Source organism: Bos mutus, chromosome 19 (assembly GCF_027580195.1).
Source record: "Bos mutus isolate GX-2022 chromosome 19, NWIPB_WYAK_1.1, whole genome shotgun sequence".
NCBI lineage: Eukaryota > Metazoa > Chordata > Mammalia > Artiodactyla > Bovidae > Bos > Bos mutus.
This window is the reverse complement of record NC_091635.1, coordinates 13,693,397-13,720,568: the sequence shown is the minus strand read 5'-3', so window position 1 is coordinate 13,720,568 and position 27,172 is coordinate 13,693,397. Positions and strand designations below refer to the sequence as shown.

General features: G+C 40.9%; 1 long non-coding RNA gene and 2 pseudogenes across 6 annotated transcripts in view; 1 reads left to right on the top strand and 2 right to left on the bottom strand.

The window, feature by feature from the left end:
• The window catches only part of LOC138992082 (uncharacterized), a 135,566-nt gene that overhangs the window by 38,073 nt on the left and 70,321 nt on the right, over positions 1-27,172 (top strand). For all 6 annotated transcript variants that reach the window (XR_011467930.1, XR_011467931.1, XR_011467936.1 and 3 more), the window contains one exon: positions 22,538-22,629. This is a non-coding gene — a long non-coding RNA (uncharacterized lncRNA). The remainder of the gene's footprint in view (positions 1-22,537; positions 22,630-27,172) is intronic.
• LOC102285104 (transcription initiation factor TFIID subunit 13-like) lies at positions 7,310-12,425 on the bottom strand (annotated as a pseudogene).
• LOC102284828 (CUE domain-containing protein 2 pseudogene) lies at positions 9,356-10,210 on the bottom strand (annotated as a pseudogene).

Below are 27,172 nucleotides of genomic sequence, written 5' to 3'. Positions count from 1 at the left end.
TTTTGTTCTACTGGGCTCTCAGTGGATTTGAGGAGCCCCACCCACACTGGGGAGGGCCGTCTTCTTTCCTCAGTCCATGAATTCAAAAGCTAATCTCCTCTTGGAACACCTTCAGGCACACCCAGAAATAATTTGTAGCCAGCTTTCTGGGCACCCCTGTGGCCCAATCCAGTTGACACATAAAATGAACCATCACAAGTCCACCCCCTGTTAAGCTGAGGCTCATATGTATCTTCTTAAACCATACTAATCTCCAAGTAAAGAATAACAAAGGTTTAATTCTGCCTGCCACAATACAACTGAAAATGCACTAGCCCCTTCCTCAGAAGAGGAGGTAAAGCCCCTGAGTGATGTTTACTCTCCTTATTATCCTATAACTTAAACAGTATGATGTAGAATTAACAATACTTAAATACTATGATCTCAAGTCAGTACATCTTATGTTGCATGATAAGGAAATAAGAGAGGAAAGGAAAGATAACTCACACACAATCATAACAAAATAAGAAGGAAACCTCTATGAGTTAACATTCCTCATTTCTCTGACTAGCCATGTGGCTGGTATTGATAACTACCTTCTACTCACTGAATTTTTGTTGGGTTTATTTCCCACCTTCTGGTGGGCAAGAGTCTTACCAAGTGTAGAGTAGTTGCTACTTCTTGCTCACTAGTGCTCTAGTCATTAGTCTGATTAGAATAATGTCAGTGTAGTGCACCAGAGTGATAGCTTGTGGAAAGGAAGTGTGTGAAGTGTTAGTCGCTCAGTTGTATCCGACTCTTTGCAAACCCATGGACTGTAGCTTGGCAGGCTCTTCGGTCCATGGGATACCAGGCAAGAATACTGGAGTGAGTTGCCATAAAGGGATAAAATCCCTTTCTCTAGGGGATTTTTCCAACCCCGGGATTGAACCTGGGTCTCCTACATTGCCGGCAGATTCTTTATGTCTGAGTCACTAGGGAAGCCCCAGGGAAAGGTGATCAAGATTCCTGTGAACTAAATTATGACATCAGGCTAGAGAGGTGAAATATCCCTGAGGTAGGACAATAAAGGTCTATTATTGGCAGTGCCACCTAAAGCAGACTGCTTGATGAGGTGAAGAAAAAGGCATTTGCCAGATGAGTAGCTGCAGGTGAGGTGCCAGGAGATGTGTTACTTTGCTCAGTCAAAGAAACCACCTCTGGTACGGTAGCTACTATCAGAGTTATCACCTGGTTAAGCTTATGATAATCCACTGTTACTCTCCAGGACCCATCTGTCTTCTGCACAGACCAGAAAGGCAGGTTGAATGGGGATGTGGTGGGAATCAACACCCCTTTATCCTTGACGTCCTTGATGGTGGCACTGATCTCTGTGATGCCTCCAGGAATGCAGTATTGCTTTTGGTTTACTACCTTCCTAAATAGAGGCAACTCTGGGGGCTTCCACGTGGCCTTTTCCACCATACTAGCTAGCATTTCACAGTTTCAGGGAACCAGTGAGGGGATTCTGCTAGCTTCTGAGCATACTTATTACAATTAAGCATTCTGGAACTGAGGAAATAACTACAAGATGGGTTGAAGGGCCCCTGAACCTCTATGAGACAGACCTGAGTTAAAACTCCATTGATCTGTCTTACATTAGGCTCTCCTCTGACTGGTGGGTTCATAATGACATTTTGGGTCTCCTGGAATTAATTTCAGTTCAGAGCCAATGCCCCAAAGTCTTGAAAGGTCTGATTGTTTCCTTTCCACCAATGCACAGTTACTCTGGTAAAAGCTATAGGTCCCCTTAGGGGAAGGCTGGGAGAAAGATCAATAGCATAAATTTTGGGTAGCATACCAGGGTCTTTCCTCAAGGGGACTGGCCTCCCCTTCATTCAAGGGGTTCTGGGTCTGTAAACTGGCTCAAGTCTGGGAATTGACTGTTGAACCATTATTCAAGTTACATTTTGTTCACTTGACCTGGAATTCTTTTGCTTACACAGATCAAGTTTAATAGGCTTCCTATCTGTTTCACTTCTGGAACACCATCATCAACCATCCAACTAGGTCTGATTAATACTTCTGATTACTACTTTGACTGATTAGTCTGATTAATTAGTCTGATTAATACTTCTGATTACTACTTTGACTCTGCTATCCATTATGATAATCAAGCCCATCTTGCCTTTGGGCAGTTGCGTGCTACCACCTGGCCTTCACCATCCTGGAATCCAGTTACTTCTGTCGCCTTTTGTTGTTGTCGTTTAGTCACTAAGTCGTGTCTGACTCTTATGTAACCCCCTGGATTGTAACCCGCCAGGCTCCTCTGTCCATGGGATTTCCCAGGCAAAAATACTGGAGTGGGTTGCCATTTCCTTCTTGAGGGGATCTTCCTGACTCAGGGATTGATGCTGGGTCTCCTATTCCCATCGCCTTTAGGTTTTCCAGTTCATTGGCTGCAGTTCCCACTGGGAGGTCTGGCCTATAGGGAAGAGCAATCTCAGAGCTCCTCCAGGCTCTGAGGAGGCTCCCCTCACAAGTTTACTTCTCACAGTAGCAGTGGTGTTGTCTTCCAGGCCCTCCCAGGTGGGTAAGCCATAAATGACAGATGCCCTGTAATATTCCCATCTCCCTAATCCTTTGAATCCTTTCCTCCACATTTAACCAAGGTGGGTTCAGCATTTCCAGTTCACTCACTGCGCCATCCCCCCACCCCTTTTGGCCCATGTTTCAGCCAATCAACCTAACTGTCAGAGCCCTTTCTAACTTCCCAAGCTGTAGACTAAATGCAGAATCTCTGCTTAATGAGCCCATAGCAATAAATTTGGCCTGATCAATTTTATGTTCCTTCCATTATCATCTCACACTCTTATTATCCATTCCTACATGGTCCCCAGATTTTTATCTGTATAGATTAGGGAATCTTAAATTATATATTGTTGTAAATTATATGTGAATATGAATACTAGAAAGAGATTTATTATAAGGTGCTGGCCCATGTGATTATGGAGGCTAAGAAGTCCCATAATCTCCCATCTGTAAGCTGGAGACCAAAGAGAGCTGATGGTGCATCAAAGGCCAGAGAGCTGGAGAGCTGATGGCATAGGTTCTAGTCTGAGTTTGAAGGCTTAGGGACTAGGAGTGCTTGAGGACAATTTAAATAGTCAGGCAAAGTGCAACCTCTTCACACCTTTTTGTTTTAGTCAGCCCTCAGTGGGTTGGATAAGGCTACCCACATTGGGGAAGGCCTTCTGCTTTACTCAGCCCACTCATTCAAATGCTAGTCTCTTCTGGAAACATCTTCACAGACCACCCAGAAATAAGGTTCAACCAGCTACCTGGGCATCCAGTGCCTAGTCAATTTGATATAAAACATTAATCATCACAGAAGGCTAGTAGCAGCTCTGGGATGGTGTTTTATCAATTTAATAACCTAATAAGAAAAGAGTCTTTCCTTTCAAATCATTCCAGTAACAATCCCAGTGCTGAATCTCTTTGGCCAGGCTTGGATTGTGTGCTCCTCTCTTCTAAACTATTATTACATAATAGTACAATTTATGGAGTACTAATTATGTGTCAAATCATAAATCTAAGTCTGAGTTTTCTATGGTTAGATGTGTAACCTTGGACAATTTAGACTTCCCAAGCTTGAAAAGGCACTTAATCAGTGTCCTCTGTATTATTTTACTTAATCCTTGACAACCCCAATAAAATAGATTCTATCATCATCCTCATTTAAGTGATGAAGAAACTAAAGCCCAGGCAAGTTAAGTATATTATTCAGGACAAAAGAATTAGCAAATGGTAAGTCCACTTGTATGGGTTGAAAATGTGATTGGAAGCAAGTTCCCTGCAAAAGAATCAGATGCTGCTTCTGACATTGAAGGTAAGAGTTAAAAACAAAATAAAAAACACACCAAAACAACCACACAGGGTACAGGGGTAAAAATACTTAAAAAATCTCTCACTAATATATTCCTAAAGATAAGAGAATATATCGAATTCATGTTGTAAGAACATGTATGCATGCTCACTCAGTCATGTCCAACTCTTTGTGACCCCAATGGACTATAGCCCACCAGGCTCTTCTGATGGAATTTTCCTGGCAAGAATACTGGAGTGGATTGCCATTTCCTTCTCCGGGGGATCTTCCTGATCCAGGGATCAAACTCGAGTCGCCTGTGTCTCCTGAATTGGCAGGCAGATTCTTTACCACTGAACCACCTGGGAGGCCTGTTGTAAGAACAGGATTATATAATTTATAAATATTAAGAGAATAAAAAAGAGCCTTAAAAATTAAGGCAGGATAGTAGACCTGAGAAAAGTAATAGAAGAGTTGGAAGATAAACTTGAAAAAATCCTGAAGAAGATGAAGAGATGGATAGGAGAGAAAAGATGAGAATATCAGAATATAAGCCTGGACGGTTCAATATCTGAATAATAGGAGCTCTAGACAGAACAGAGAACATTTAAAGGAGGTAGTCATCAACAAAAGTGAAAGTGAAAGTTGCTCAGTCGTGTCCAACTCTTTCCGACTGTGTAGTCCATGGAATTCTCCAGGCCAGAATACTGGAGTGGGTAGCCTTTCCCTTCTCCACAGGATCTTCCCAACCCGGGGATCACACTCAGGTCTCCCGCATTGCAGGCAGATTCTTTACTGTCTGAGCCATCAATAGAACAGTACAGAAAAATTTACCAAGCTCGAGGACATGAGTTTCCAGACTGAAGGGTCCTTCGAATGCCCAGAAAAAAGGATGAAAAGAGTCCCACCCAGCCAGACACATCATCATGAAATTTCAGGACACAGGGCCAAAGAGATTTAAAAATCTTTGAGAGAGAAAAAGAGATGGAGATCAGGAATTAGGTTTGACTTTTCATACTTCGGTGAATAACACTGGAAGCAGCAGAGCAATGCCTTCAAAGTACTGAAGCAGGGACTACCCTGGTGGTCCAGGAGTTAAGAATCCACCTTCCAATACAGGGGACTTGGGTTCAATCCCTGGTTGGGGAACTAGGATCCCACATGCTGAAGGGCTACTGAGCCCACACACTGCAACTAGAGAAAACACATTCACCACAATGAAGACCCAGCTCAGCTAAAAAAATAAAGCAAATCTTTAAAAAATATTGAAGCAGAATGTTTTCCAATCTAGAATTCTCCACTTAACTAAATTATCAGTCAAATTTGAGGGTAAATAAAGACATTTTCAGATAGGCAAGATTTCAAGGATGCATTTCCCTCCCATGCATGCTTTCTGAAGAAGCTACTGGAAACTGTGCTTTTTGAACAAGAGAATAAACTAAGGAAGGCGTGCATACATGCTCAGTCACTCAGTCATGTTCAACTCTGTGTGACCCCATGGACTGTAGCCCGCCAGGCTCCTCTGTCCATGGGATTCTCCAGGCAAGTATACTAGAGTAGTTTGCCATTTCCTCCTCCAGCATGGAATACCGTAAATAGGAATCTGACACAGGAGAAAGGTGAAAGGAATCTGAGGATGATGGGCGATCTGAGGACGACAGCTGTGCGCTAGATTCGGAAGGAAACAGACTGAAGCAGTACAACCTCAGAGAGAGACAAAATGGTGGAGGACCGCCGCCACCATTGCCCCCTACCCTACTCTCATACAGACTTTTAAATCAAGGACAAAATGCCCAGAGAGTCTGGCCCAAATTTTTCTCTGAACTTCTTCAATCCGCTGATCACTCTTGCATGCCCTGCTGCCTGACCTGCTGTGGATAGTGTCTAGAAATGCTCTGCTTTGACCTCTTGGAAGAATTGGAGGGCAAGTCCTGGTGAACAGAAGATACAGAACAGCCTTTCCTTCTGACTGTGTCCTGGCTGAACACCTAAACACTGGCCCATGCTGTGGCACTGCCTCATGTCTCAACGATGCTGAGCCCCATGCCCAGTGTTACTCATCGTCTTACTCAATGATTTTCCTATAAAAGTCTCTTGTAAATGCTCAAGGAAGCTGAAGCCCAGACAATGACCCAGAGACAGTTGAGTTCATCTCCTTCAACATTTGCAGCATCACCCTTTCCTTACCCTCCTTCACTGGTGCTTGCTACTCAGATTTTCAAAACTAAGTCATGTTTAGGGAAAAATGTCTAGGTGGAAAAATGAAGAGAAAAAATGATCAATGCAGAAGTCATCACAGTGTTTCGTGCTGGGAGGTAGAGAAGAGGCTGTAATTGAGGAGTAAACAGAGAGTTTGGAAAGACTGGCTTTGTTTTATATCTCAAACTTAGTGGATGGTTGTTTACACTATAATTATATTTAGGTTGCATGAATGATTTTATCCCTCCTTTTATTTGATGATGCATTTCACAACAAACCGTTGAAAAAATCAGGTGCTGTTAATAAATAAGGAAATGAGTGGGGACAAGCACAACTAAGAGATATTCATCAAACTCTTTGAAAAATGAAAACATCTGCAAAGAGAAAAGATAGGAGGGGACATTTGTGTCTGGCTAGTTCTATTACAGGGAACAGAGACCTGCTTAATTCATTAAAAAAAAATTTACTGAAGTATAGTTGATTTACATTGTTGTGTTAATTTTTGCTATACAGCAAATTGATTCAGTTATATATATATATATGTTTTTTTCATGTTCTTTTCCATTATGGTTTATCACATATAGTTCTCTGTGCTATACTTTAGGACCATTCTCTATATAATAGTTTGCATCTGCTAATCCCAAACACCCAATCCATCCCTCCCTGCTTAATTTAACTCAAGAAAGGAGTGGGGGTTGTTTTGAGTCTACCTGTGGAATGATCTAGAATGATAAAACTCAGGAATTTTTTCACTCTCCTTATAGGCATCTCTGTGTCCTTGATTGTCTACTCTGTTCCCTATTGGCTACATAGTAAACCTCCCCCAAATTCTTTAACTTAAAACAACAATAGCCATTTATTTATTGGCTCATGATACTATGATTTAGGAAGGGATTGGCAGGGACAGCTCATCCTTGCTCTGTCAGGTGTTGGCTGGGTCAGCTTGACTGGGGCTGGAGGATGATGCTGGCTTCACTGACAAGTGTGGCTTCTCAGCTAAGGTGTCTAGGGTAGCTGGGAGCTGGCTGGACCAGTCTCTCCAGCAGGGCTTCTTTACATGGTGACTCAAGGCTCCAAGAGGAATAAAGCAGTCAGGCGCCTTCAGCTCTAGGTCCAGAGCTGGCACTGTGTCACTTCTGCTGCATATCTTTGGCCAAAGCAAGTTCATATCAGAGAGGAGAAATAGACTTCACCTCCTGATGGGGGAAGTGGCATGTGCTTACAGAGATGGAAAGAATACTTGGCTGCTGTTTTTCTAACAGGGCTATGTAGCATTCTCCCACCACATAATTTTGATTTGCATATAATTTTAGTTTGTTGAGACTTTTTATTTTGTTTCTGTTCTTGCCCTTGCAGCATGCAGCATCTTAGTTCTCCAACCAGGGATCCAACCTGCTGCCCTGCTGTAGAAGTACGGAGTCTTAACCACTGGACTATCAGGGAATTCCCTAGTTTGTTGTTGCGCTGGATTTCCCATGTGGCTCAGATGGCCCTGGGTCAGGAATATCCCCTGGAAAAGGGAATGGCAACCCATTCCAGTATTCTTGCCTAGACGATCCCATGGACAGTCCCTGGTGGGCTACAGTCCATGGGGTCACAAAGAGTTGAACGTGACTGAGCAACTTTCATTTTCTTTCACTTAACTCCAGCCATGTTTTTCTGTCACCTACAACTTTATTGCTAACTAGCAGTTTCTTTCTTTTTTAAGTAATCTTTTTAATTTTTCATACTTTATTCCTTATATTAATAGGTTAAGAAAGTGAAATCTTCCTAAGTACTGATTCATAGATAATGTTTATAAGTGGCACACAAAACATTCAGTTTCACAAAGAGTAGTATCCAGTGATCCCTTTAAATGCAATTTTAATCCTTGCTTTAAGCTAAGAACAGGAATAATACAATGAGCTAAATACACACAAAATTTGTATATCCTGAACTACAAAAGTGGTTTCCATAGCCACACATGGTTTTAGTCAAGTACACATTTTCACAATAAATAAATACTAACAAAAACGTTAGTGAAACCCAAAATGCTTACCTGCAATCAACTTTTTCAGCAATACCATTCCTGCTACTGAAAGCACTTTCAGAAGTTATAATCTGACCTGGGGAAATGAGTTCTTTTAAAATCTGACAAATAGTGTATTATAAACCCCAAAGATTTTTAATCCAGTAAGTCTTCCAACACAGAAACATTCATAGGAAATTTTTAGTTTCTCAAAAAATAAAAAATTAAAATTAAATCACTCTTGTTATCTAAAGAAGAGTATTAAAACACATTATCTTAAGGCAAATAAACATTCCTACAAGAGACTGTATTTTCTAATATCATTTTCTCCTTAAAAGAAACACAAACCAGTTCACTATCTTTTAATAACTTACACTACTATAGTCTAAAAGCTTTAGAAATACATGAAACACATCTTAGCTATCAAAGTCAAAGGTGCCATTTAGATTTCACATATTAAACAGCTACAGTACAACCTACAATGGCACAATATAATTAATGGCTGCTGCTGCTGCTAAGTCACTTCAGTCATGTCCAACTCTGTGCAACCCCATAGACGGCAGCCCACCAGGCTCTCCCATCCCTGGGATTCTCCAGGCAAGAATACTGGAGTGGGTTGCCATTTCCTTCTCCATGCATGAAAGTGAAAAGTGAAAGTGAAGTCGCTCAGTCGTGTCCAACTCTTAGCGACCCCGTGGACTGCAGCCCTACCAGGCTCCTCCGTCCATGGGATTTTCCAGGCAAGAGTACTGGAGTGGGGTGCCATTGCCTTATATAAATATTAATTCATCGACATGGTCAAGAGTCAGAAGAAACTGAATGATTTGCAAACCAAAGATACTTTGACTTACATGTGGTCATTAAAATCCAAAAAGTAATTCAAGTATGGTAATACAATGGCAGGCAATTAAAGGCTCATATATCATTCTAAAATTGAATATGTGAAAATAAAACCTGAAAACTTTGTGGTTCTCTGTTTTTCATTCACATGGTTAGGTATCAGACCCTTACTGTGGAAAATATAGTTACTAAGTATGGTTTCCCCAGAAGATAATGAAGCTTCAGAAAGTACAATAGGTGTCAAGATCCATAGTTTGCTTCATCAAATGCTTTTCTAGCACGTTTCAAATTGCCATTCATAGTAAGCAAGTCTTTAACCCTAGAAAACTTTCTTGGATCCTTTTTTTTTTTTTCACCTTCCTGGGGCTACCTTTACTGTGCCTGTGGCAGCTCCAAGAGGAGGTTAACACTGTAGAGCAAGGAAGTTGGGAAGGAAGGGGGACAGGAGTTAGGGCCAGCCCTGTGTGGTGTGTAGGGCTCCTCTGGGATCTGTGCCTAGATGGCTCGGGCAGAGTCTGGCAAGTGCCTCAGTGGAAGCGGTACTTTGTGGCCGGCTTGAGATTGATGTATGTGGCCTTCATCTCCTCAGCCTCAGGGTTCTGCACATCTTTGAATCGCTCCCCTTTGGTGCTCACTATCTGGTTGTTGATGTATCGGATCAGCTTCTTGGGAGCCTCCTTAGGAGCCATAGGACGGTGAATCTTCTGATCCTCTGCACTATCCACCATCATGTACTTCTGCAGGATGAAGGACTTCAGCTCATCTTTTTGGGGGCCTCTGAGACACCTAGGCAGGTCCTGGTTGGGGCCATACCAGGCTGGAGGCCCCTGCTTCCCCTCTACCAGCATCTGCACAGCTTCTTCCAAGTCCCCTCGAGCTTTGGCCAATACCCACTGGGCCTGCTCCACTGAACAGGTGGGGAAAACCTCCAGGAGTATGTCCACCCCTGGCAGCAGCTCTTCCTCAGGGCCGGCTGCCTCATCTTGGGTGTCCCCAGCAGAAGACATCATCTCTTCTTTGAGCTTTTCAGGCTGCTACAGGGGCTCTTTGTTCCTGGCGCCACTCAACTGCCCTGAGAGCTTCTGGATCATGTCCCCTATTGTACCCCTGGGGATGTGGGCAAAGCCAGGCACATAGGCCTCCATCATCTCAGTGAAGGCTTCCATGTCGAAATTCTCCTCTGATGGGCCCGAGGGGCCCAGGTCCCCAAGAACCCCAAGCACATAGGAAAAGATGACGTCATCCAAGCCACTGAGGTCAGCCTCTGGGAGGTGCGTCTGGACAAAGGCAAGAAGGGCTGCACGGACAATCCTCTCCAGCTCCATGCTCTCTCCTCTGCTGCTCCGTCGGGCGTCGCCGGCGACTTGTCCTGCGCGGTGCAGCTTGAATGCCCCCAGCCCCACCAACGAGATCAAAGGCCTCTTGGATCCTTTTGAATGAAGAAGATGATATCTTCAACTTGTACCTGACCATGATTTCCTCTAATTGACTTTGCCTTATGAGTCATTTCAGTGATGAACTCTGACAAGGTCTTCAAGAATATCTACTGATTCAGTATAAGGATTCTGGTCATCTCCAAACCCATACATCATACACCTTAATTCTTTAGAAAAAAGTCTCTTTTACCCTGTCCATCTTCTGTACTTCCTCCAATTTCTTCACTTTCTTCCTCAAAGGCAGGATTCTCTTCTTCATCCACCATCCCACCAGCCAGCCACATCCGCAGCGTACCCACCTCCCTTGGAGCTAGCGGTTTCTTTTTATGCTTTTAGGTTCAAATTCCTAAGAACTGATTGGTTCAGTTCATCTTTTTCACCTTATGCCACTGGTCAAAGCCTATTTTTTTCCTCAAGTTTTTAGTTGAAAAATGTTCAGCTTTTGGAATAGTCACACATATAGTACATTGAAAGTCTATAGACCTTTTCTTTAGAGTCAACTGATTTTATCATTCGCTACATTTGCTTGATCACATTTTCTTTCTCCATGTATATATGTATGCAGTTAGTTGAAGATATCAAATACTTTGGTATATATCTCCTGAGATTGAGGGCATTCTCCTGCATAACCACAGTCAAACAATCACACTCAAGAAGTTTAGCAATTATATACAACTGTAATCTAATCTGCTACTCAGATTCATATTTCCACAATTGACATATGATTTTTTTGGATCCAGTATTCAAATAATGAGCACACACAGAAATTAGTTTTCATGTCTCCCTAATGTCCTTTAATTTTAGACAAGTTCTCTGGATATTTTTCATCTTTTGTGACATTGACTTTCTGGAGAGGCTAGGCCAGCTGTTTTGCACAGTTTCTTTCCATTTGATTTGCTTGATTATTTCCTCTTGATTAGATTCAGCTTAAACCTTTTTGGTAAGAATACTATATAGGTAGGATTTCTCTAGTGGTCCAGTGGCTAAGACTCCGTGCTCCCAATGCAGGGGGCCCGGGTTCAGTCCCTGGTATGGGAATTAAGAGTTCACACGCTGCAACTAAAGATCCCACATGCCACAAGGAAGATGGAAGATCCTGCAAGCTGCAACTAAGACTTGGTGCAGCCAAAATTAATTAATTAACTAAAAAAAAAAAAATACTACCTAGGTGATGCGTGGCTAACCTGTTGATTGGCTGCTTTTAGACAATTCCTGGCCAGTTGCCTATTTGTACTCACTCGCATCCCCCTTCCCTTGTCCCCTTCCCCATCACTCCTCAGGCTCCTTAGCCCAGAGCCTTCTAGGTAAGTTTGGCCAAGAGAAGACAGATGGTTGGAGAACAGGAGGAGGGAAAAGGCTGGGATAGTTCCCCCTCTTTCTCTCTTCCTGTGAGGTCCCTGACTGTGGCTACTTCTCTCCCAAGAAGTCTCCTCTCCCCAACAAACAGACCCTGCCTCTGTGATTCCAGCTCCCTGGAAATCCCCCTCCTTGGTTCTGGCTCCTTCTGACTGGCCCCAAACTCTGTGCTCTGATAAAACCTCCTTTTCCTGCTGTCCCTTCTGCCTAGAGCAGCAGTTGTTTCTGGCCAGTTGCTAACCTTCAGTCTCCTCACCATCCTGTGTTTGGCTTCTCAGCTTTTCCATTTCCTGTGGAACCAATTTCCTTTATTTGGTTTGAAAAACCCAGGGTGGTGTCTGCTTTCCTGACTAAACCCTGACTAATACAGGGAGGGTGTCTAATCCTGGTGACCTGTGGGATGGAGTTATGTGGTATAAACTAAGCATGAGAGGCAGGGGCTATAAGAGGGAAATTGTTTTAGAAGGAGGAGTATGCACTGTAGGTCTCCTCCCTGGTTACATGGAAAGGAAGTGTACAAAAATGTAACATCGCTGGGTGGTATAATTTTGGGTGATTTTCATATTATTTTTTCTTCTCTTTTGTTTATCCACATTACCTACATTTTCTGCAATGGATATGAATTGTTTTGGCATGAAGGAAAAAATCTAGCATGCCATATTTAGTAAGTAAATGAGAGAATGGTACACATGTACAATAAGCTATATCAGAGGATATGGAAGTGGCTAACCCCCATAAGAGTACTTTGGCTCCCAAATATTTCTTCCAGCTTTATTGAAATATAATTGATAAATAAAATTTTAATATTAATAGATTTAAAGTGTACACTGTAATGATTTGATTATGCATGTATGTTGTGAAGTGATTCCCATGATTGAGTTAACACATCCATCATCTCACATATTTATCATTTATTTATTTATCTGGGAAAAGGAGAAGGGAACGGCAGAGGATGAGATGGTTAGATAGCATCACCAACTCAATGGACATGAATTTGAGCAAACTCTGTGGATAGTGGAGGACAGAGGAGCCTGGTGTGCTGCAGTCCATGGGGTCACAAAGAGTCAGACATGACTGAGCTGCTCAACAACAACAAATTTATTTTGGTGCAAACACTAAAGTTCTATTCTCTTAATAAATTTCAATCATACAATGCAGCATTATCAACTATATATCCCCAGCCCCTAGCAAACACCATTCTTTTCTTTGTTTTTATGAGTTCAACTTTCTTTCTTTTTTTTTGGCCGTGTGGCATGTGGGACATTAGTTCCTCCACCAGGGATCAAACCTGCATCCCCTGCATTGATTGGAAGGCAGATTCATAACCACTGGACCACCAAGGAAGTCCCTATTGAAGTCCTTCTGGAGAGTAAATTTCCAGGAGAAGAATTAACAGGGAAAAGGTCATGGATATTTTGATGTTTCTGGACCCCTAAAGACAAATCATTTCCTATAAGATAGTACTAATACCTACTGTCTCCAAGAACTTATAATTGCTTTAGTTTCCCTTCAATTTTAAGAATAAATATAAAGGTAGAGAATGAAAACCTTCTTCCTGTTCCAGTTTTTATAGTTCCTACACACATCTTTCCTGGAGACCATGGTATTCATTTCTCATATGATTTAGAGTTTCTCATGAACAAGCCAGCAAAATGAATGCATGTAAAGAGAGCATACTAAACACACCATTCTTAATTTTGGCTTTTGAATTTGTATTTTGGAAATCTTTCTGTATCAGAACAGAGTACTTCCTCATTCTTTAACAAGTGTAGAATATTCCATTGAATAAATTTACTATGATGTACTTAACCAGTCATCTAACGATGGACATTTAAATTTTCCCCCCAATCTTTTGCTAAAGCAAACAAGGAGATGATTAACCTTCCCCTCACATTATTTTGCCTGTGTGCAAGTAGATTTGAATAATAAATTCTCAGAAACATTACTGCTGGTTCAAAGGGTAGATGCACTAGTGATCTTGTTGAAGAAGTGAAGTTGCTCAGTCGTGTCCAACTCTTTGCAACCCTATGGACTGTAGCCCATCAGGCTCCTCCATCCATGGAATTTTTCCGGGCAAGAGTACTGGAGTGGGTTACCGTTTCCTTCTCCAGGGGATCTTCCTGACCCAGGGATTGAACCTGCGTCTCCTGCATTGCAGACAGATGCTTTATTGTCTGAGCTACCCGGGAAGCCTGTGATCTTGTTAGATGTTACCAAATTGCCCTTCAGAATGATGATATCCATTTACATCCCCAGTAGCAATTTTTGATTGGAGAAGGAAATGGCAACCCACTCCAGTGTTCTTGCCTGGAGAATCCCAGGGATGGGGGAGCCTGGTGGGCCGCCATCTATGGGGTCCCATGGAGTCCGACACGACTGAAGTGACTTAGCAGCAGCAGCAGCGGCAGCAATGTTTGAGACTGTGATCACTCTATTATCCTATTATGCATGCACAGAAGAGTGTGTTATTAAATCTGTGAGTCCATGTGTCTTGTGAAATGTTTATTGTAGTTATATTTATCTTCTCTCAATCTACCATTTGATTATTTTGTATCTTTAATTCTCTCCTTATTATCTTATTGTAATACTTACAATAGTTGTTTTACAGCCCTTGTCTTCTGATTCCATCATCTCTGTCATATCTGGTCTGTTTCCATTGACTTTATTTTCTTCTGATTATTGGTAATATTTTCTTGCCTCTTTGCATTGCTAGTAATTTTTACATATCATTTATTGTTTATTTTCAGCTGCATTGGGTCTTCACTGCTACGTGCAGGCTTTCTCTAGTTGAAGGCAAACGGGGACTACTTTCTAGTTGTGATGAGAAGGCTCACTAGTTGCAGCACTTGGGTTTAGTTGCTCTGTGGCACATGAGAGCTTCCTGGACCAGGGATCAAACCCACGTCCTGAATTGGCAGGCAGATTCTTATCAACCACTGCATCACCAGGGAAGTTCCCCAGGACTGGTTGTTTGTTTCACAGAAAAAGAAGGGTAAAGATAGGAAAGTATTTGGTTTGTTTACTGGATTCATTCACAAAGTGTTTACTGAGTACCTATTATATGCTTGCGTGCTCAGTCGTGTTGATTCTTTGTGACCCTATGAACTGTAGCCCAGTAGGCTCCTCTGCTCATGGGATCCTCCAAGCAAGAATACTGGAGTGGGTTGACATTTCCTCTTCCACTCCTCCCCAACCAGGGGCAAAACTCACGTTTCCTGCATCTCCTTGCATTGGCAGGCAAATTCTTACTACTGAGCTACCTGGGAAGCCCTTATTATACACAAGCCATTAAGAATATGCAGTTTGTGCCCTCAAGGAGTTCCTAACCTGGTGGGGGAAACAAAATGATAAAAAAAATAAAATGCAACTGTGTACTACTGTGAAGAATGAATTCTGTATAGGATGTGGAGCACAAGGCAGGGAGAGGTCAGTTTATGTTGGGAAGACAGACTGCTTGGGGAGCAAGTTGAACTGAGTCTTGAAATTTGAGTAGGCATCTGCCAGGTTGGCAGAGATGGAGGAGAGCTGGGGAGAAGGTAGGCATTCTGGGCAAATAGACAGCAAGAGTTCCAGGATTCTGGTGAAATTTCAGGGAAATCCATGAGGTTGGGGCCAGGAAGAAATAAGTGATATGGTTGCAAAGGAAACAGGAGACCCATGAGAAAAGTTCTTTGGAGTGCTGGTGAGAGATGATAAGGACCAGAAACAGGGCAGGGTTAGCAGGAATAGAGATGGGGGAGGGTGAAAGAGATGCTAAGGAAGTGGAATTGTCAAGACTGTTGTTCCATTGGTGATGGTAGGGAGAGAGAGGGCAGAGAAGAGGGAGAGACGGCAAAAGAGATTGATCCAGTATGACTCCCTGGTTCTTGAATGGGGCAAGTAGGTGTATGATGGAGTCATTTACAGAGATGTGGGGACATGTAAGGAAGGATTGGGAAATGTAATCAAGTTAGTTTTTGATTAAGTCGAGTTTGAAGCACCAGGACTTCCCTGGTGCTCCAGTGGTTAAGAAGACACCTTCCAGTGCAGGGGATGCAGGTTCGATCCCTGGTCGGGGAATTAGAATCCCACACATTGCAGGGCAACTAAGCATGAGTGCTTTAGATCCCATGCGACACAGCTAGAGGAGCCCTTGCGCTGCAAGGAAGAGCCTGCATGCTGCAACTAAGACCTGACACAGCCAAATAAACACTAAAAGAGAAGATTAAAAAAAAAGTTTGAAGAACCTCTTGAAATTGTAGACGGGTACCTCATGGCCCACTTTACTGTCCACTGCTTTGCATGTGTAAGGCTTTGATGTCTGAGAAAGGTCAAAAGTTACCTGCCAAAAGTTCTTCTTTGGTAGAGGAACTATAAGCAAGTGCAATTCAATTCAAAATAATTATTGAGCATTTACTATGTACCACATGGTGCAACACACACTAATCTCCAAGGGGAGAGAGATTCTGTCTGCCTTGTCCACATTTGCATCCCAATACCTGATACAGTGACTGATACACAGTGGACATTTAATTAGTGTTTGTTGAATGACTAACTGAATGTATGAATGAACATGTTTGGTAATGAAAATAGCAACGAGTATCTCCTGAATCCCAAAAGCTGGGGGAGACAAATGCATAGACAGGGTCAAACAGCATATTAAATGCTTGAATAGAATGGATGTAATGGGCAAGGAGGACTCATGGGGAAAAGGAGTGAGTTGTGCTGGGTTTTAAAGTTTTCTGGGCAGAGAAGAGGAAAAGACATTCCAGGAAGAAAGAATAGAACATATAAAGGCCTAGAAGGGTGAAAGTGCATGACATGGTTCTCAGACTGACAGTTTAGTGCAGCTGTACTCCACCTGGCAGCCATCACGCCTGCCATCCCCTTAGAAGGAAATAGTCCCCATCCATAGCCTGTGCTGAGGGGAAGCTCTGGGTGTTCTTACTTTACACAAAATGAAACTGCTGTTCAGCCACAGGCAAATAATAAGCTGTCTAGGACCCTAAGAGTTACACTTGAGTGGAACAACTGACCAAACCAGAAGGAACAGGGCTGGTCTCTCACTATGATGTAAGTGAGTGTGTATGGTTGTGGTGGTAGCAATGGTATGGAAACCACAGAGATCAGGCAGTAGCCATAGCATCAAAGATGGAGAGAAGCCAGAGAAGCTAAGATGACCATAGGAAACAAAAGTTACAAAAAACTAGAAGCCACATGGCAGAGAAAAGACATGCTGAGCAGAGGGAGAAGCAGTTGCTTTCAGAGAAGCAGATGGAATCAGAGGTCAGCCTGTTATATCACATCTACATAGATTAAAACCCATTATAGTGTTATAATGTGTGTGTGTGCGCTCAGTCACTTAGTGGTGTCCGACTCTGCAACCCCACAGACTGTAGCCCACCAGGTTCCTTTCTCCATGGGATTCTCCAAGCAGGAATACTGGAGTTGGTTGCCACTTCCTCCTCCAGAGGATCTTCCTGACCCAGGATCTAGCCCTTGTCTCCTGCATTGGTAGGTGGATTCTTTGCTACCCTGCCACCTGGGAAGCCCTAGTAACACTATAATACTTGCTATCAACCATCAAACATGTTGAACAGGTTTAATTCACTAGGAGAGGATATTTAAAATTTCTGTTGTTCTTTATTCCCAGTGACCCAAGTTTCCTGCTCATATCATTTCCCTTCTGTCTGAATAACTTCTTTTAGCAATTCTGTTGCTAAATAACTTCTGTTAGCAAATTTGGAGCAGCTCTGTTGGCAATGGATTCTCTTAGTTTGTCTTCATTTAAGAATGTCTTTATTTCATCATCATCCTCCAGGTTTTTTTTTTTTTTTCTGGATATAGAATTCTGAGTTAACAGGTTTTTTTTTCCCCCTCTCAGCCCTTAAAGAAATATGATTCTACTTTATTTTGGCCTCCATTGTTTCTTTTCTTTTTTAAATATTGATCTTCATTTATTTATTTGGCTGTACCAGGTCTTAGTTGCAGCATGTGGTATTTTCAATATTCATTGTGGCATGCAGGGTCTTTTTTTAGTTGTGGTATACAAACATGTGGGATCTAGTTCCCTGACCAGGGATCAAACCCTGACCCTCTGCACTGGGAGCACAGAATCTTAGCCACTGGACCACTAGGGAAGACTCCAGAAGTTGTTTTTAAGTATATTTTTTAGAGTAAATTTCCTCTTTATTATTATTTTTTAGTTTGAAAACACATTTGAGTTTTGGCGTGTTCACATTTCTTGGTTCACCTGTGCGTTCTTTCAATGTGATAAATACCCAATCCCATTGTTTTCTGGCTTCCGTTGTTGCTGCTGAGACTTCTGTTGTCATGCTAACTCTTGCCCTTGGTGATGATCTTTCATTCTTTACGGCTGTTTTCCGGACTTTTTCATCTGTGGTATTCTGAAATTTTACTCTAATGTTTCTGGTTATGAATTTGTGTTCATTTTTTTCTCTTTGGGATACACTGATCTGTGAGTTTTAATGCTTCATTTGTTCTAGAATACTGTTAACCAATATTGGTTAAAATATTTCTGTTGTCTCTTATGACCATACTTTCCTTTCAAAACTCCAGTTGTTCCTATGGTATACCTTGTCATTTTATCCTCCATGTCTCTAAACCTTTCTTTTATATTTTTCATTTCCGTATCTGTTTTTCTCATATTCTGGATATATCCTTTTGACAAATCTTCTAATTCTCTAATCCTTTCTTCAGTTGTCCCAAATCTGCTTTTTAAGCCACCCTTTAAGACTTTAATTTCAACAATCTTGTTTTTTCTTATTTCTAGAATATATTTTTTCCTGATCTATCCATTCAATCTTGATTGTCTTTTTATATGCTTTCATTTGTAAATCAACTATTTTTACTCTTTAACGTTTCCTATGTGTATGTGTGTTCTATATTCTATATTTGTCACTTTAAAATATTTATTTATTTATTTATTTGATGTGCTGGATCTTCATTGCTGCATGCAGGCTTTTCTCTAGTTGTGGTGAGCGGGGGCCACTCTCCAGCTGCGGTGCACAGGCTTCTTCTGTTGCGGAGCACAGGCTCTAGGGCATGCAGGCTTCAGCAGTTGTGGCTTGTGGGCTCAGCAGTTGCAGCTCCCAGGCTCTAGAGCACAGACTCAGAGTAGATCTGATGCACAGGTTCAGTTGCTCTGAGGCTTGTGGGATCTTTCCAAACCAGGGATGAAACCCATGTCTCCTGCTTTAGCAGGTGCACTCCTTACACCTGAGCTAGCAGGGAAGCCCTGTATTTGTTGCTTCTAATAGCTTTATCCCCTTGGATTCTATTTTTTTTCTTGCTACTTCTGATTTTTACTCATAGTGGCTGGCTTCCTTATATATTTGATAATCTTTGTGAATCCATTGATTTGATTCATTGCCTGCATGCTCAGTGGTATCTGACTCTTTGTGATTCCATGGACTAGCTGCCACGCTCCTCCATCCAAGGGATTTCCTAGGCATTGCTTGCTCTTAGTATGTGGAAGAAGCTTTCTTCCAGAGAGTGTTTGCTTTGGCTTCTGGAATAGTCAGGGAGTGCTCCAATGTAAGACCACTTTATCCTTTCCTTGAAGGTATTGGCTCAGATTAGGAGTTACATGCTGGTGTTTCAAGGTTAAATGCCCCCTACAACATTATTCCCCCTAGAAATCTGGACTCTGTGCATCCCTGCCTTTCCTGGCTGCCTGACCACACAGGCTGAAAACTTGCCTCTCTTTCTCCACAACACTCTAGCTCCCTGCTAACCAGCACATGTAAAAGAATCATTTAGAATTCCTGGAAAGGAAATTTATACTCACTGAAAACCAAAACAGTATACATGAAAAGTTCTAGACTGAAAACATTCTATTTTACTAAACAGTTATCATTCAATTCAAATTGATTTGCATGATGTTGAGCAAAGTCAGTTATGGTATTTTGTTGTTGTTGCTAAGTCACTAACGCATGTTAAGTCATGACTCTGCGACCCCATGGACTGCAGCACACCAGACTCTTCTGTCCTCCACTGTTTCCTGGAATTTGCTTAGATTCGTGTCCATTGAGTCAGTGATGCTATCTAACTATCTCATCCTCTACTACCCCTTTCTCTTTTTGCCTTCAATCTTTCCCAGCATCAGGGTCTTTTCCAAGGAGTCAGCTATTCAAATCAGGTGGCCAAAGTACTGGAGCTCCCGCTTCAGCATCAGTCCTTGCAATGAATATTCAGGGTTGATTTCCGTTAGGATTGACTGGTTTGATCTCCTTGCAGCCCAAGGGACTCTCAAGAGTCAGCACCACAGCTCGAAAGCATCAATTCTTCCGTTATTGTCCAACTCTCACATCCATATATGACTACTGGGAAAACCATAGCTTTGACTGTATGGACCTTTATCTGCAAAATGATGTCATTGCTTTTTAATACATTGTCTAGTTTTTTCATAGCTTTCCTTCCAAGGAGCAAACGTTTTTTGATTTCTTGGCTGTAGTCACTGTCCACAGTGGTTTTGGAGACTAGGAAGATAAAATCTGTCACTGCTTCCACTTTTTCCCCTTCTGTGTATTTTAAATATCTTCTATCTCTTTATTTCCTTCCATTATTTGTTCTTTTTTGTATTTGCACTTTCTCACTTCCTCAGTTTTGTTTGGGCTAATGAGTTATTTACTTTTTTTAAAAAGTATTTTAGATTTATATAATAGTTCTGCTTTTCTTGTTTTCTAAAATTTATTATAATTTGTTTTTCATTTATTCCTTTCTGCAGCAATCCTTTAGTTTATTTTGTTATTATTTTCTAACTTTTAAAGAGGAACTCTGATTTCTGCATTTTGTTTTCAAGTATGTATTTAAGGTGATTAAGTATTCCTCTGAGTACTACTTGAACTGCATTTCATAGATTCTGGTATATATTATTTTACGTTATTTTTATTATTATTTCCATTAATTCCTTAGTTTTGGGTATGTTTTCCTTTTGACCCAATAATTATATGAAAGAGAGTTTTATTTTTATTTTTTTATTTTATTTATTTATTTATTTATTTTTGTTCAGCCAATGTTTGCTGCTAAAGAGAGTTTTATTTTTAAACTTCCAAATAGAGAGGACTCTTTGATTTTCTTATTAAATTCATTTGTTGCAATGTGATTATAGGATAGTTTGTGCATTATTTCTGTAGGTGGGGGGTTGCAATAGTCCTTAAGTCTTAAGTATGAATTTTCATAAATACTATTGGACACTTGAAAAAATGGAGTGTCCTCCACTTTCAGGATGCAATGTTTGATATATATTAGTAAGGTCTACTCGGAGAAGGCAATGGCATCGCACTCCAGTACTCTTGCCTGGAAAATCCCATGGATGCAGGAGCCTGGTGGGCTGCAGTCCATGGGGTTGCTAAGAATCGGACATGACTGAGCAACTTCACTTTCACTTTTCACTTTCATGCATTGGAGAAGGAAATGGTAACCCACTCCAGTGTTCTTGCCTGGAGAATCCCAGAGACGGGGTAGCCTGGTGGGCTTCCGTCTCTGGGGTCACACAGAGTCGGACACAACTGAAGCGACTTAGCAGCAGTAGCAGCAGTAGCAGTAAGGTCTACTATGTTAATTATATTGTTTAGGGCCACTCTGTTTTTAGCTTTTTAAAAAATTATAACTTGTTTTGAATTGGATGACACAAGTAAATGAAAGCCTCTTTAAAAAAATGTATTTATTTATTTGACTGCTGGGTCTTAGTTGCGGCACACAGAATCTTTTAGTTGCAGCATATGTGACCTAGTTCTCTGACCAGGGATCCAATCCAGGCCCCCGCCTCCCCCCTCCCCCCCGCTGCTGCACTGGGAACATGGCGTCTTAGCCACTGGACCACCAGGAAAGTCCCTAAAGCCTCATTTTTATTAGCATGTTTCTGTTTCCTTTTCCTTGCTTATCTTGTAATTTCTGCTCTATGAAGGTTACTTTTATGTTATTTTGTAAATCAATATTCATAATTGTTATATTTTCATTGCCAGTTGTACCCTTTAGCTTTCTAAAGTAACCTTGCTTCCTTGGCTCATATTCTACCTTGTCTATTATTAAGATCATGACTTCTGTTTTAAATAGTTTGTTGTATACCCTTGCCAATCTTTAAAATAAACTTTAAGATTAGTTTTAGAGTTACAGGAAAATTATGAAGATTGTACTGAGAGCTTTCATGTACCTACACACCTAGTTTTGTCTGTTATTAAAATCTTAGATTAGTAGAGGGTTTTAAACATGAAGAGAATAGGAGGAAGCAAATAACACAAATTCTAATGTAGGAAATGGAGAAACAAGAATACACATAAAACATTTAAAAATCAAACCAATAAAATAAGCAAACTCAAATGAGCTTAATTTTTTTTCACAAAGTGAGAGAATAAAAATAAGCCATATTAGGAAGGAATAAAAGAAACATTACTTATACAATATAGGTTTAAAACAAAAGCAAAAACAAAAACCAACCCACAGTAACTGTAGCAGAAATAGAAAAGAGGGAGTGCTCTAGGAATCCCTGATAATTTACAGAGCCTGCTGCTGGAACTTCATCATTTTGCCATGTCTAGTGTTTATGCTATAACATTCTATCTAGTTAAGTGTCAGCGGTCCTCTTTTTAAGTAATGGGAATCGTTGCTTCGATTTCAGCCAGTCCACATAGTGAAAAATATAACCCACCTGGTCTGAAGATGAGACACTCTAGAACCACGCATTTTAATTCTTCAATTTATTGTTCACAGTTTAAATAGAGAGCCCTCTAGGGGGCAGCAGTGGAATAACAGGAGCTGCTGTTTGGCCTTTGTGGAGAGAGGAGACAAAATGGTGACCTCTAGTCTAGAGCTTGTAGCTCAAGGAGAACACTTAGCATTACAACCCTTGACCCTTTCTCCTACTGCTTACAGGTGGCCACCATGTCACATACGGTAGTGTAAACCATTCACGGAGAATCCAGTGTGAGTGCCCACTTGGATTTGGTGCAACAGTACTGCCCTGCGTGAGTACAGATGGAGTAGAAGAGAAGAACCGATCAAAGTCACATCAAAGGGATGTGAACAGGATTCTTGAAGGTGTTTTGAGCCTGGTATAAAAGGAGGGGAGAAAGATCACTGATGGGAGAATTAAGGATGTGGAGTTCATACAGGAATCAACATTAACAAAGATGTAGAGCCTCTTATGTCCAATGATGCCTGGGCAGATTTTGTCAGTAAAATAAGAATGATTCTCCTGGAAGATTATGGTGGGCTTTTTTTTTTTTTTTTTTTTTTTGGAAGTATAGTTGATTTACAGTGTTGTGTTAATTTCTACTGTACAGCAAAGTGATTCAGTTATGTGTATATGTATGTACATTCTTTTTTCAGCATATTATTTTTCATTATGGTTTACCATAGATACTGAATACAGTTTTCTGTGCTGTACTGAAGGACCTTGTTTATTATGGTGAAATGATTTGAAGACTGGAGTGAGTCCTTGACCTACCCACATTCAGTCTTGATAGTTTAATTTGGGTCTCAGTAATCCTGGTCCAATTGTCTGCTTAATTTCTTCACATAAATGTCCATTGTTCATCTAACTCAATTTTTCTTCTCTCCAGCCCAGTCATGCCCATAGTCATAAACCCAGACTCAGTCCTTTAACCTCCTTCATCCATTCCTCTTCTGAAACTCAGTCTTCAAGTTCTTTCAGTCTTTACCTCACAGAGTTTCTCCAGAAAAGCTCATGACCAGTGAAAAAATTCTGAGAGTTTATTTCTGAAACTGTCTTTTATAATCCTTCTGAGAAGGCAAGTTCTAAGCTCAATCTCCACCTCCTGCTGGGTGAGGTGGTGACGGAGTTGTTGAAAGGTTGGCAGCAGTGGGTGATTTTTAATGGGCCGTATGTGTCTGTTTCTACGTTATTCACTGTTTTATGTTGTTATTGTTGCTTTGTTGTGGCACACGGACTCTCTAGTTGTGGCGCACAGGCTCCATAGCACTTGAGCTCAGTAGCTGCAGTTCACGGGCTTAGTTGTTCCATGGCATGTAGGATCTTATTTCCCTGACCAGGAATCAAACCCAGGTCCCCTGCATTGGAAGGCAGATTCTTAACCACTGGACTGCCAGGGAAGCCCCATTTTTCTTCTTATTTTTTTTTAACAGCTGAGTATATTGGAAAAAAAAATATATATATGATATTTCTTAATCCAACCATATGTTAATGGGCCCTTGGGTTGCTTCCTTGTCTTGGCTATTGTAAATGTGCTGTGCTGTGCCCAGTCGCTTGATCGTATCTGACTCTTTTGTGATCCCATGAACTGCAGCCCACCAAACTCCTCTGTTCATGGAATTTTCCAGGCAAGAATACTGAAGTAGGTTGCCATTTCCTACTCTAGGAATCTTCCCAACTTAGGGATCGAACCAGAGTCTCCTGCATCGCCTGTATTGGCAGACAGATTCTTTTACCACTGAGCTGTTGTAATTAGCGTGTATCAAAGTTTTAAGTGAGAGTCCCAGAAATTCACGCTCTGTTAGCAAGCCCCCCCTCCTTCCCCACCCCCCCAAACCCCTCATCACCTTTATCTCCGGATCAGAGACTGATATTCCATGTTCTTTATCTCTGTTTATGTCAATTATTATAAGAAGAACAGGTTTAGGGCTGTTAATATGATGCTTTTCGTTGCTAGAAGTATTTATTTATACTTTCATCCTTTTTTTGTTTGACCAGGCTTGACAGAAGTTTGTCAGTTTTGTTGGTCTTCTCAAGGAGTCAGTTTTTTACTTTATTGATCCTATAAACTGTATCTTTATTCCTAATGTATTATCTTAAAATTTTTAATTCATTGTTTCAGTTCCCTGATATTTTATGGATTTTTTTCTTCTCCTTTTTCTAACTATCATGGTAGTCTGAGGTCTTTGAAAAGGGAATAGATTGGGGCTAATATACTGATGCTGTTCTCTATGCAGCTGGGTTTTAGGTATTCATAGGGAAGGTCTACGCTCTCATTTCTGGTCTTGTGTCCTTTGCTGCTGAGGGTAATTGATAAATAAAACAATACTGTAAATACAAAATGATAATAAATTTGATGAAGTGTTGACAAATTCCCAAAGTAGAACTAAATCTTCCTCAAGAATAGAAAACCTAAATATATTTTAAACTATTAAAAGAATTTTATCATATAGTTAAAAATCTTCCTACCAAAACCTGTGTCCCCTGCATTGGCAGGCAGATCATTCACCACTGGACCACCAGAGAAGTCCCCATATTTTAAAAAAGTCAGTTTCAAGATGAATAAATGGAGAAGTCAGTGTTCATGCAAAGCCACAGAAATATAGATACTATATAATTCCACTTATATAAAATACTTAGAAGAATCAGAATCATGTAGACAGAAAGTATAATGGTGGTTTCCAGGGTCTGGGGGAAGGGTAGGATATAGAATTATTGTTTAATGGCTACAGAGTTTCAGTTTTATAAGATGAAGAGAGCAGTGGATGATGGTGATGTCTACACAGCAGTGTGAATATATTTAATGCCACTGAAATGCTATATTTTAAAATGGTTATGGTGGCAAATTTTGTATTATGTGTATTTTAACACAATAAAAAAAGAGAGAGAGAAAGAAAAAAGAATTCACAGACAGGAAAAATCCTTGGCTCGCTTTTTCCTTGAATATTTTGAAGGGATGGACCCACTGCTGTTTGGCATTGAATACTGTGACTTGATCTTCTTGCCCTTCTGCCTGCTGCTGCGGCTGCTGCTAAGTCGCTTCAGTCGTGTCCGACTCTGTGAGACCCCATAGACGGCAGTCCACTAGGCTCCTCTGTCCCTGGGATTCTCCAGGCAAGAATACTGGAGTGGGTTGCCATTTTCTTATCCAATGCATGAAAGTGAAAAGTAAAAGTGAAGTCGCTCAGTCGTGTCCGATTCTTAGTGACCCCATGGACTGCAGCATAGTAGGCTCCTCCGTCCATGGGATTTTCCAGGCAAGAGTACTGGAGTGAGTTGCCATTGGCCTTCTGCCTACAGGATTGTTTGCTCATATTTAAAATCCAGTAGCTTTAGGGATATACCTCTGAGTTGACAATTCTAGGTCAGTTTTCACTGGTACTTGATTTTTCCTTTCAATATGTAGATTTTTATTTCAAGAGAGATTTCTTCCATTATATACATTTTAACATATGTATTCTATTCCATTGTTCTATCTCGTTTCTTTTTTAGGAATTGCAATTAATCTGTCTGTTCTTCAATCTCAGTCATTCATACCCACTGTGTATTTTCCCTCTAAACCTTTCTTCTTTATTTTGGTTTGCATTATGTTGTATTAGCTTTTAAATTTCTAACCTTTCTCCTGTGCTTTCTATGTCTAGTCCCTGTTTTGTTCTTCCTAATTTTATCTTATATTTCTTCCATGTTTTTTTCTTGAAATTTTCCCAGAATTTTCCCCAGAATTCTGCTAGTTTCCTTCTTTATATATATATATATATGTATATATAGTTCTTAAATATTTTTTTTTTTTTTTTTGTGCTCCTGATCTTCCCCCTATCCTGTGCTCTCTTAATTAACTCTTTTTTCATATTCCATTGATTTTCTTTATTGAAGTATAGTTGATTTACAATATTGTATTAATTTCTGCTGTATAGCAAAGTGATTCAGTTTTGTATATTATTTTTTAAAAATGATTATATGTCTATTTATTTTTGGCTGTGCTGGATCTTCACTGCTGCCCTCGGGCTCCTCTCTAGTTGTGGTGAATGGGGCTACTCTCTGGTTGTGACGCGAAAGCTTCTAGTTGTGTGACTTCTCTTGCTGCAGAGCTCTGGTTCTAGGGCATGCCGGCGTCAGTAGTCGCAGCACGTGGGCTCAGTAGTTGTGGTGCATGGGCTGAGTTGCTCCGCAATGTGTGGGTTCTTCCTGGACCAGAGATCCAACCTGTGTCTCCTGCATTGGCAAGTGGATTCTTTACCACTGAGCCACCATGGAAGTCCATATATCCCTTCTTTTTTAATATGCTTTTCTGTTATAGTTTATCATAGGATATTGAATATAGTTCCCCATGCTGTACAGTAGGACCCTGTTGTTTATCCATTTTATATATAATAGCTAACAGTTGCTAACCCCAACCTCCCACTACATCCCTTCCCCAAAACCCTCCCCTTTGGCAAGTACAAATCTGTTCTCTGTATCCATGAGTCTGTTTCTGTTTCATCAATGGGTTCATTCGTGTTTTATTTTAGATTCCAGGTATAAGTGATATCATATGATACTTGTCTTTCTCTTTCTGACTTACTTCACTTAGTATGATAATCTCTAGCTGCATCTATGTTGCTGAAAATGGCAGTATTTTACTCTTTTTATGGCTGAGTAGTATTCCATTGTATACATGTACCACATCTTTATCCATTCATCTGTTAATGGACTTTTAGGTTGTTTCCATGTCTTGGCTATTGTGAATAGTGCGCATGTACTTTTTTGAATTAGAGTTTTGCCTGGATATACGCTGAGGAGTGGGATTGCTGGATCATGTGATGATTCTGTTTTTAGTTTTCTGAGGAGCCTCCATA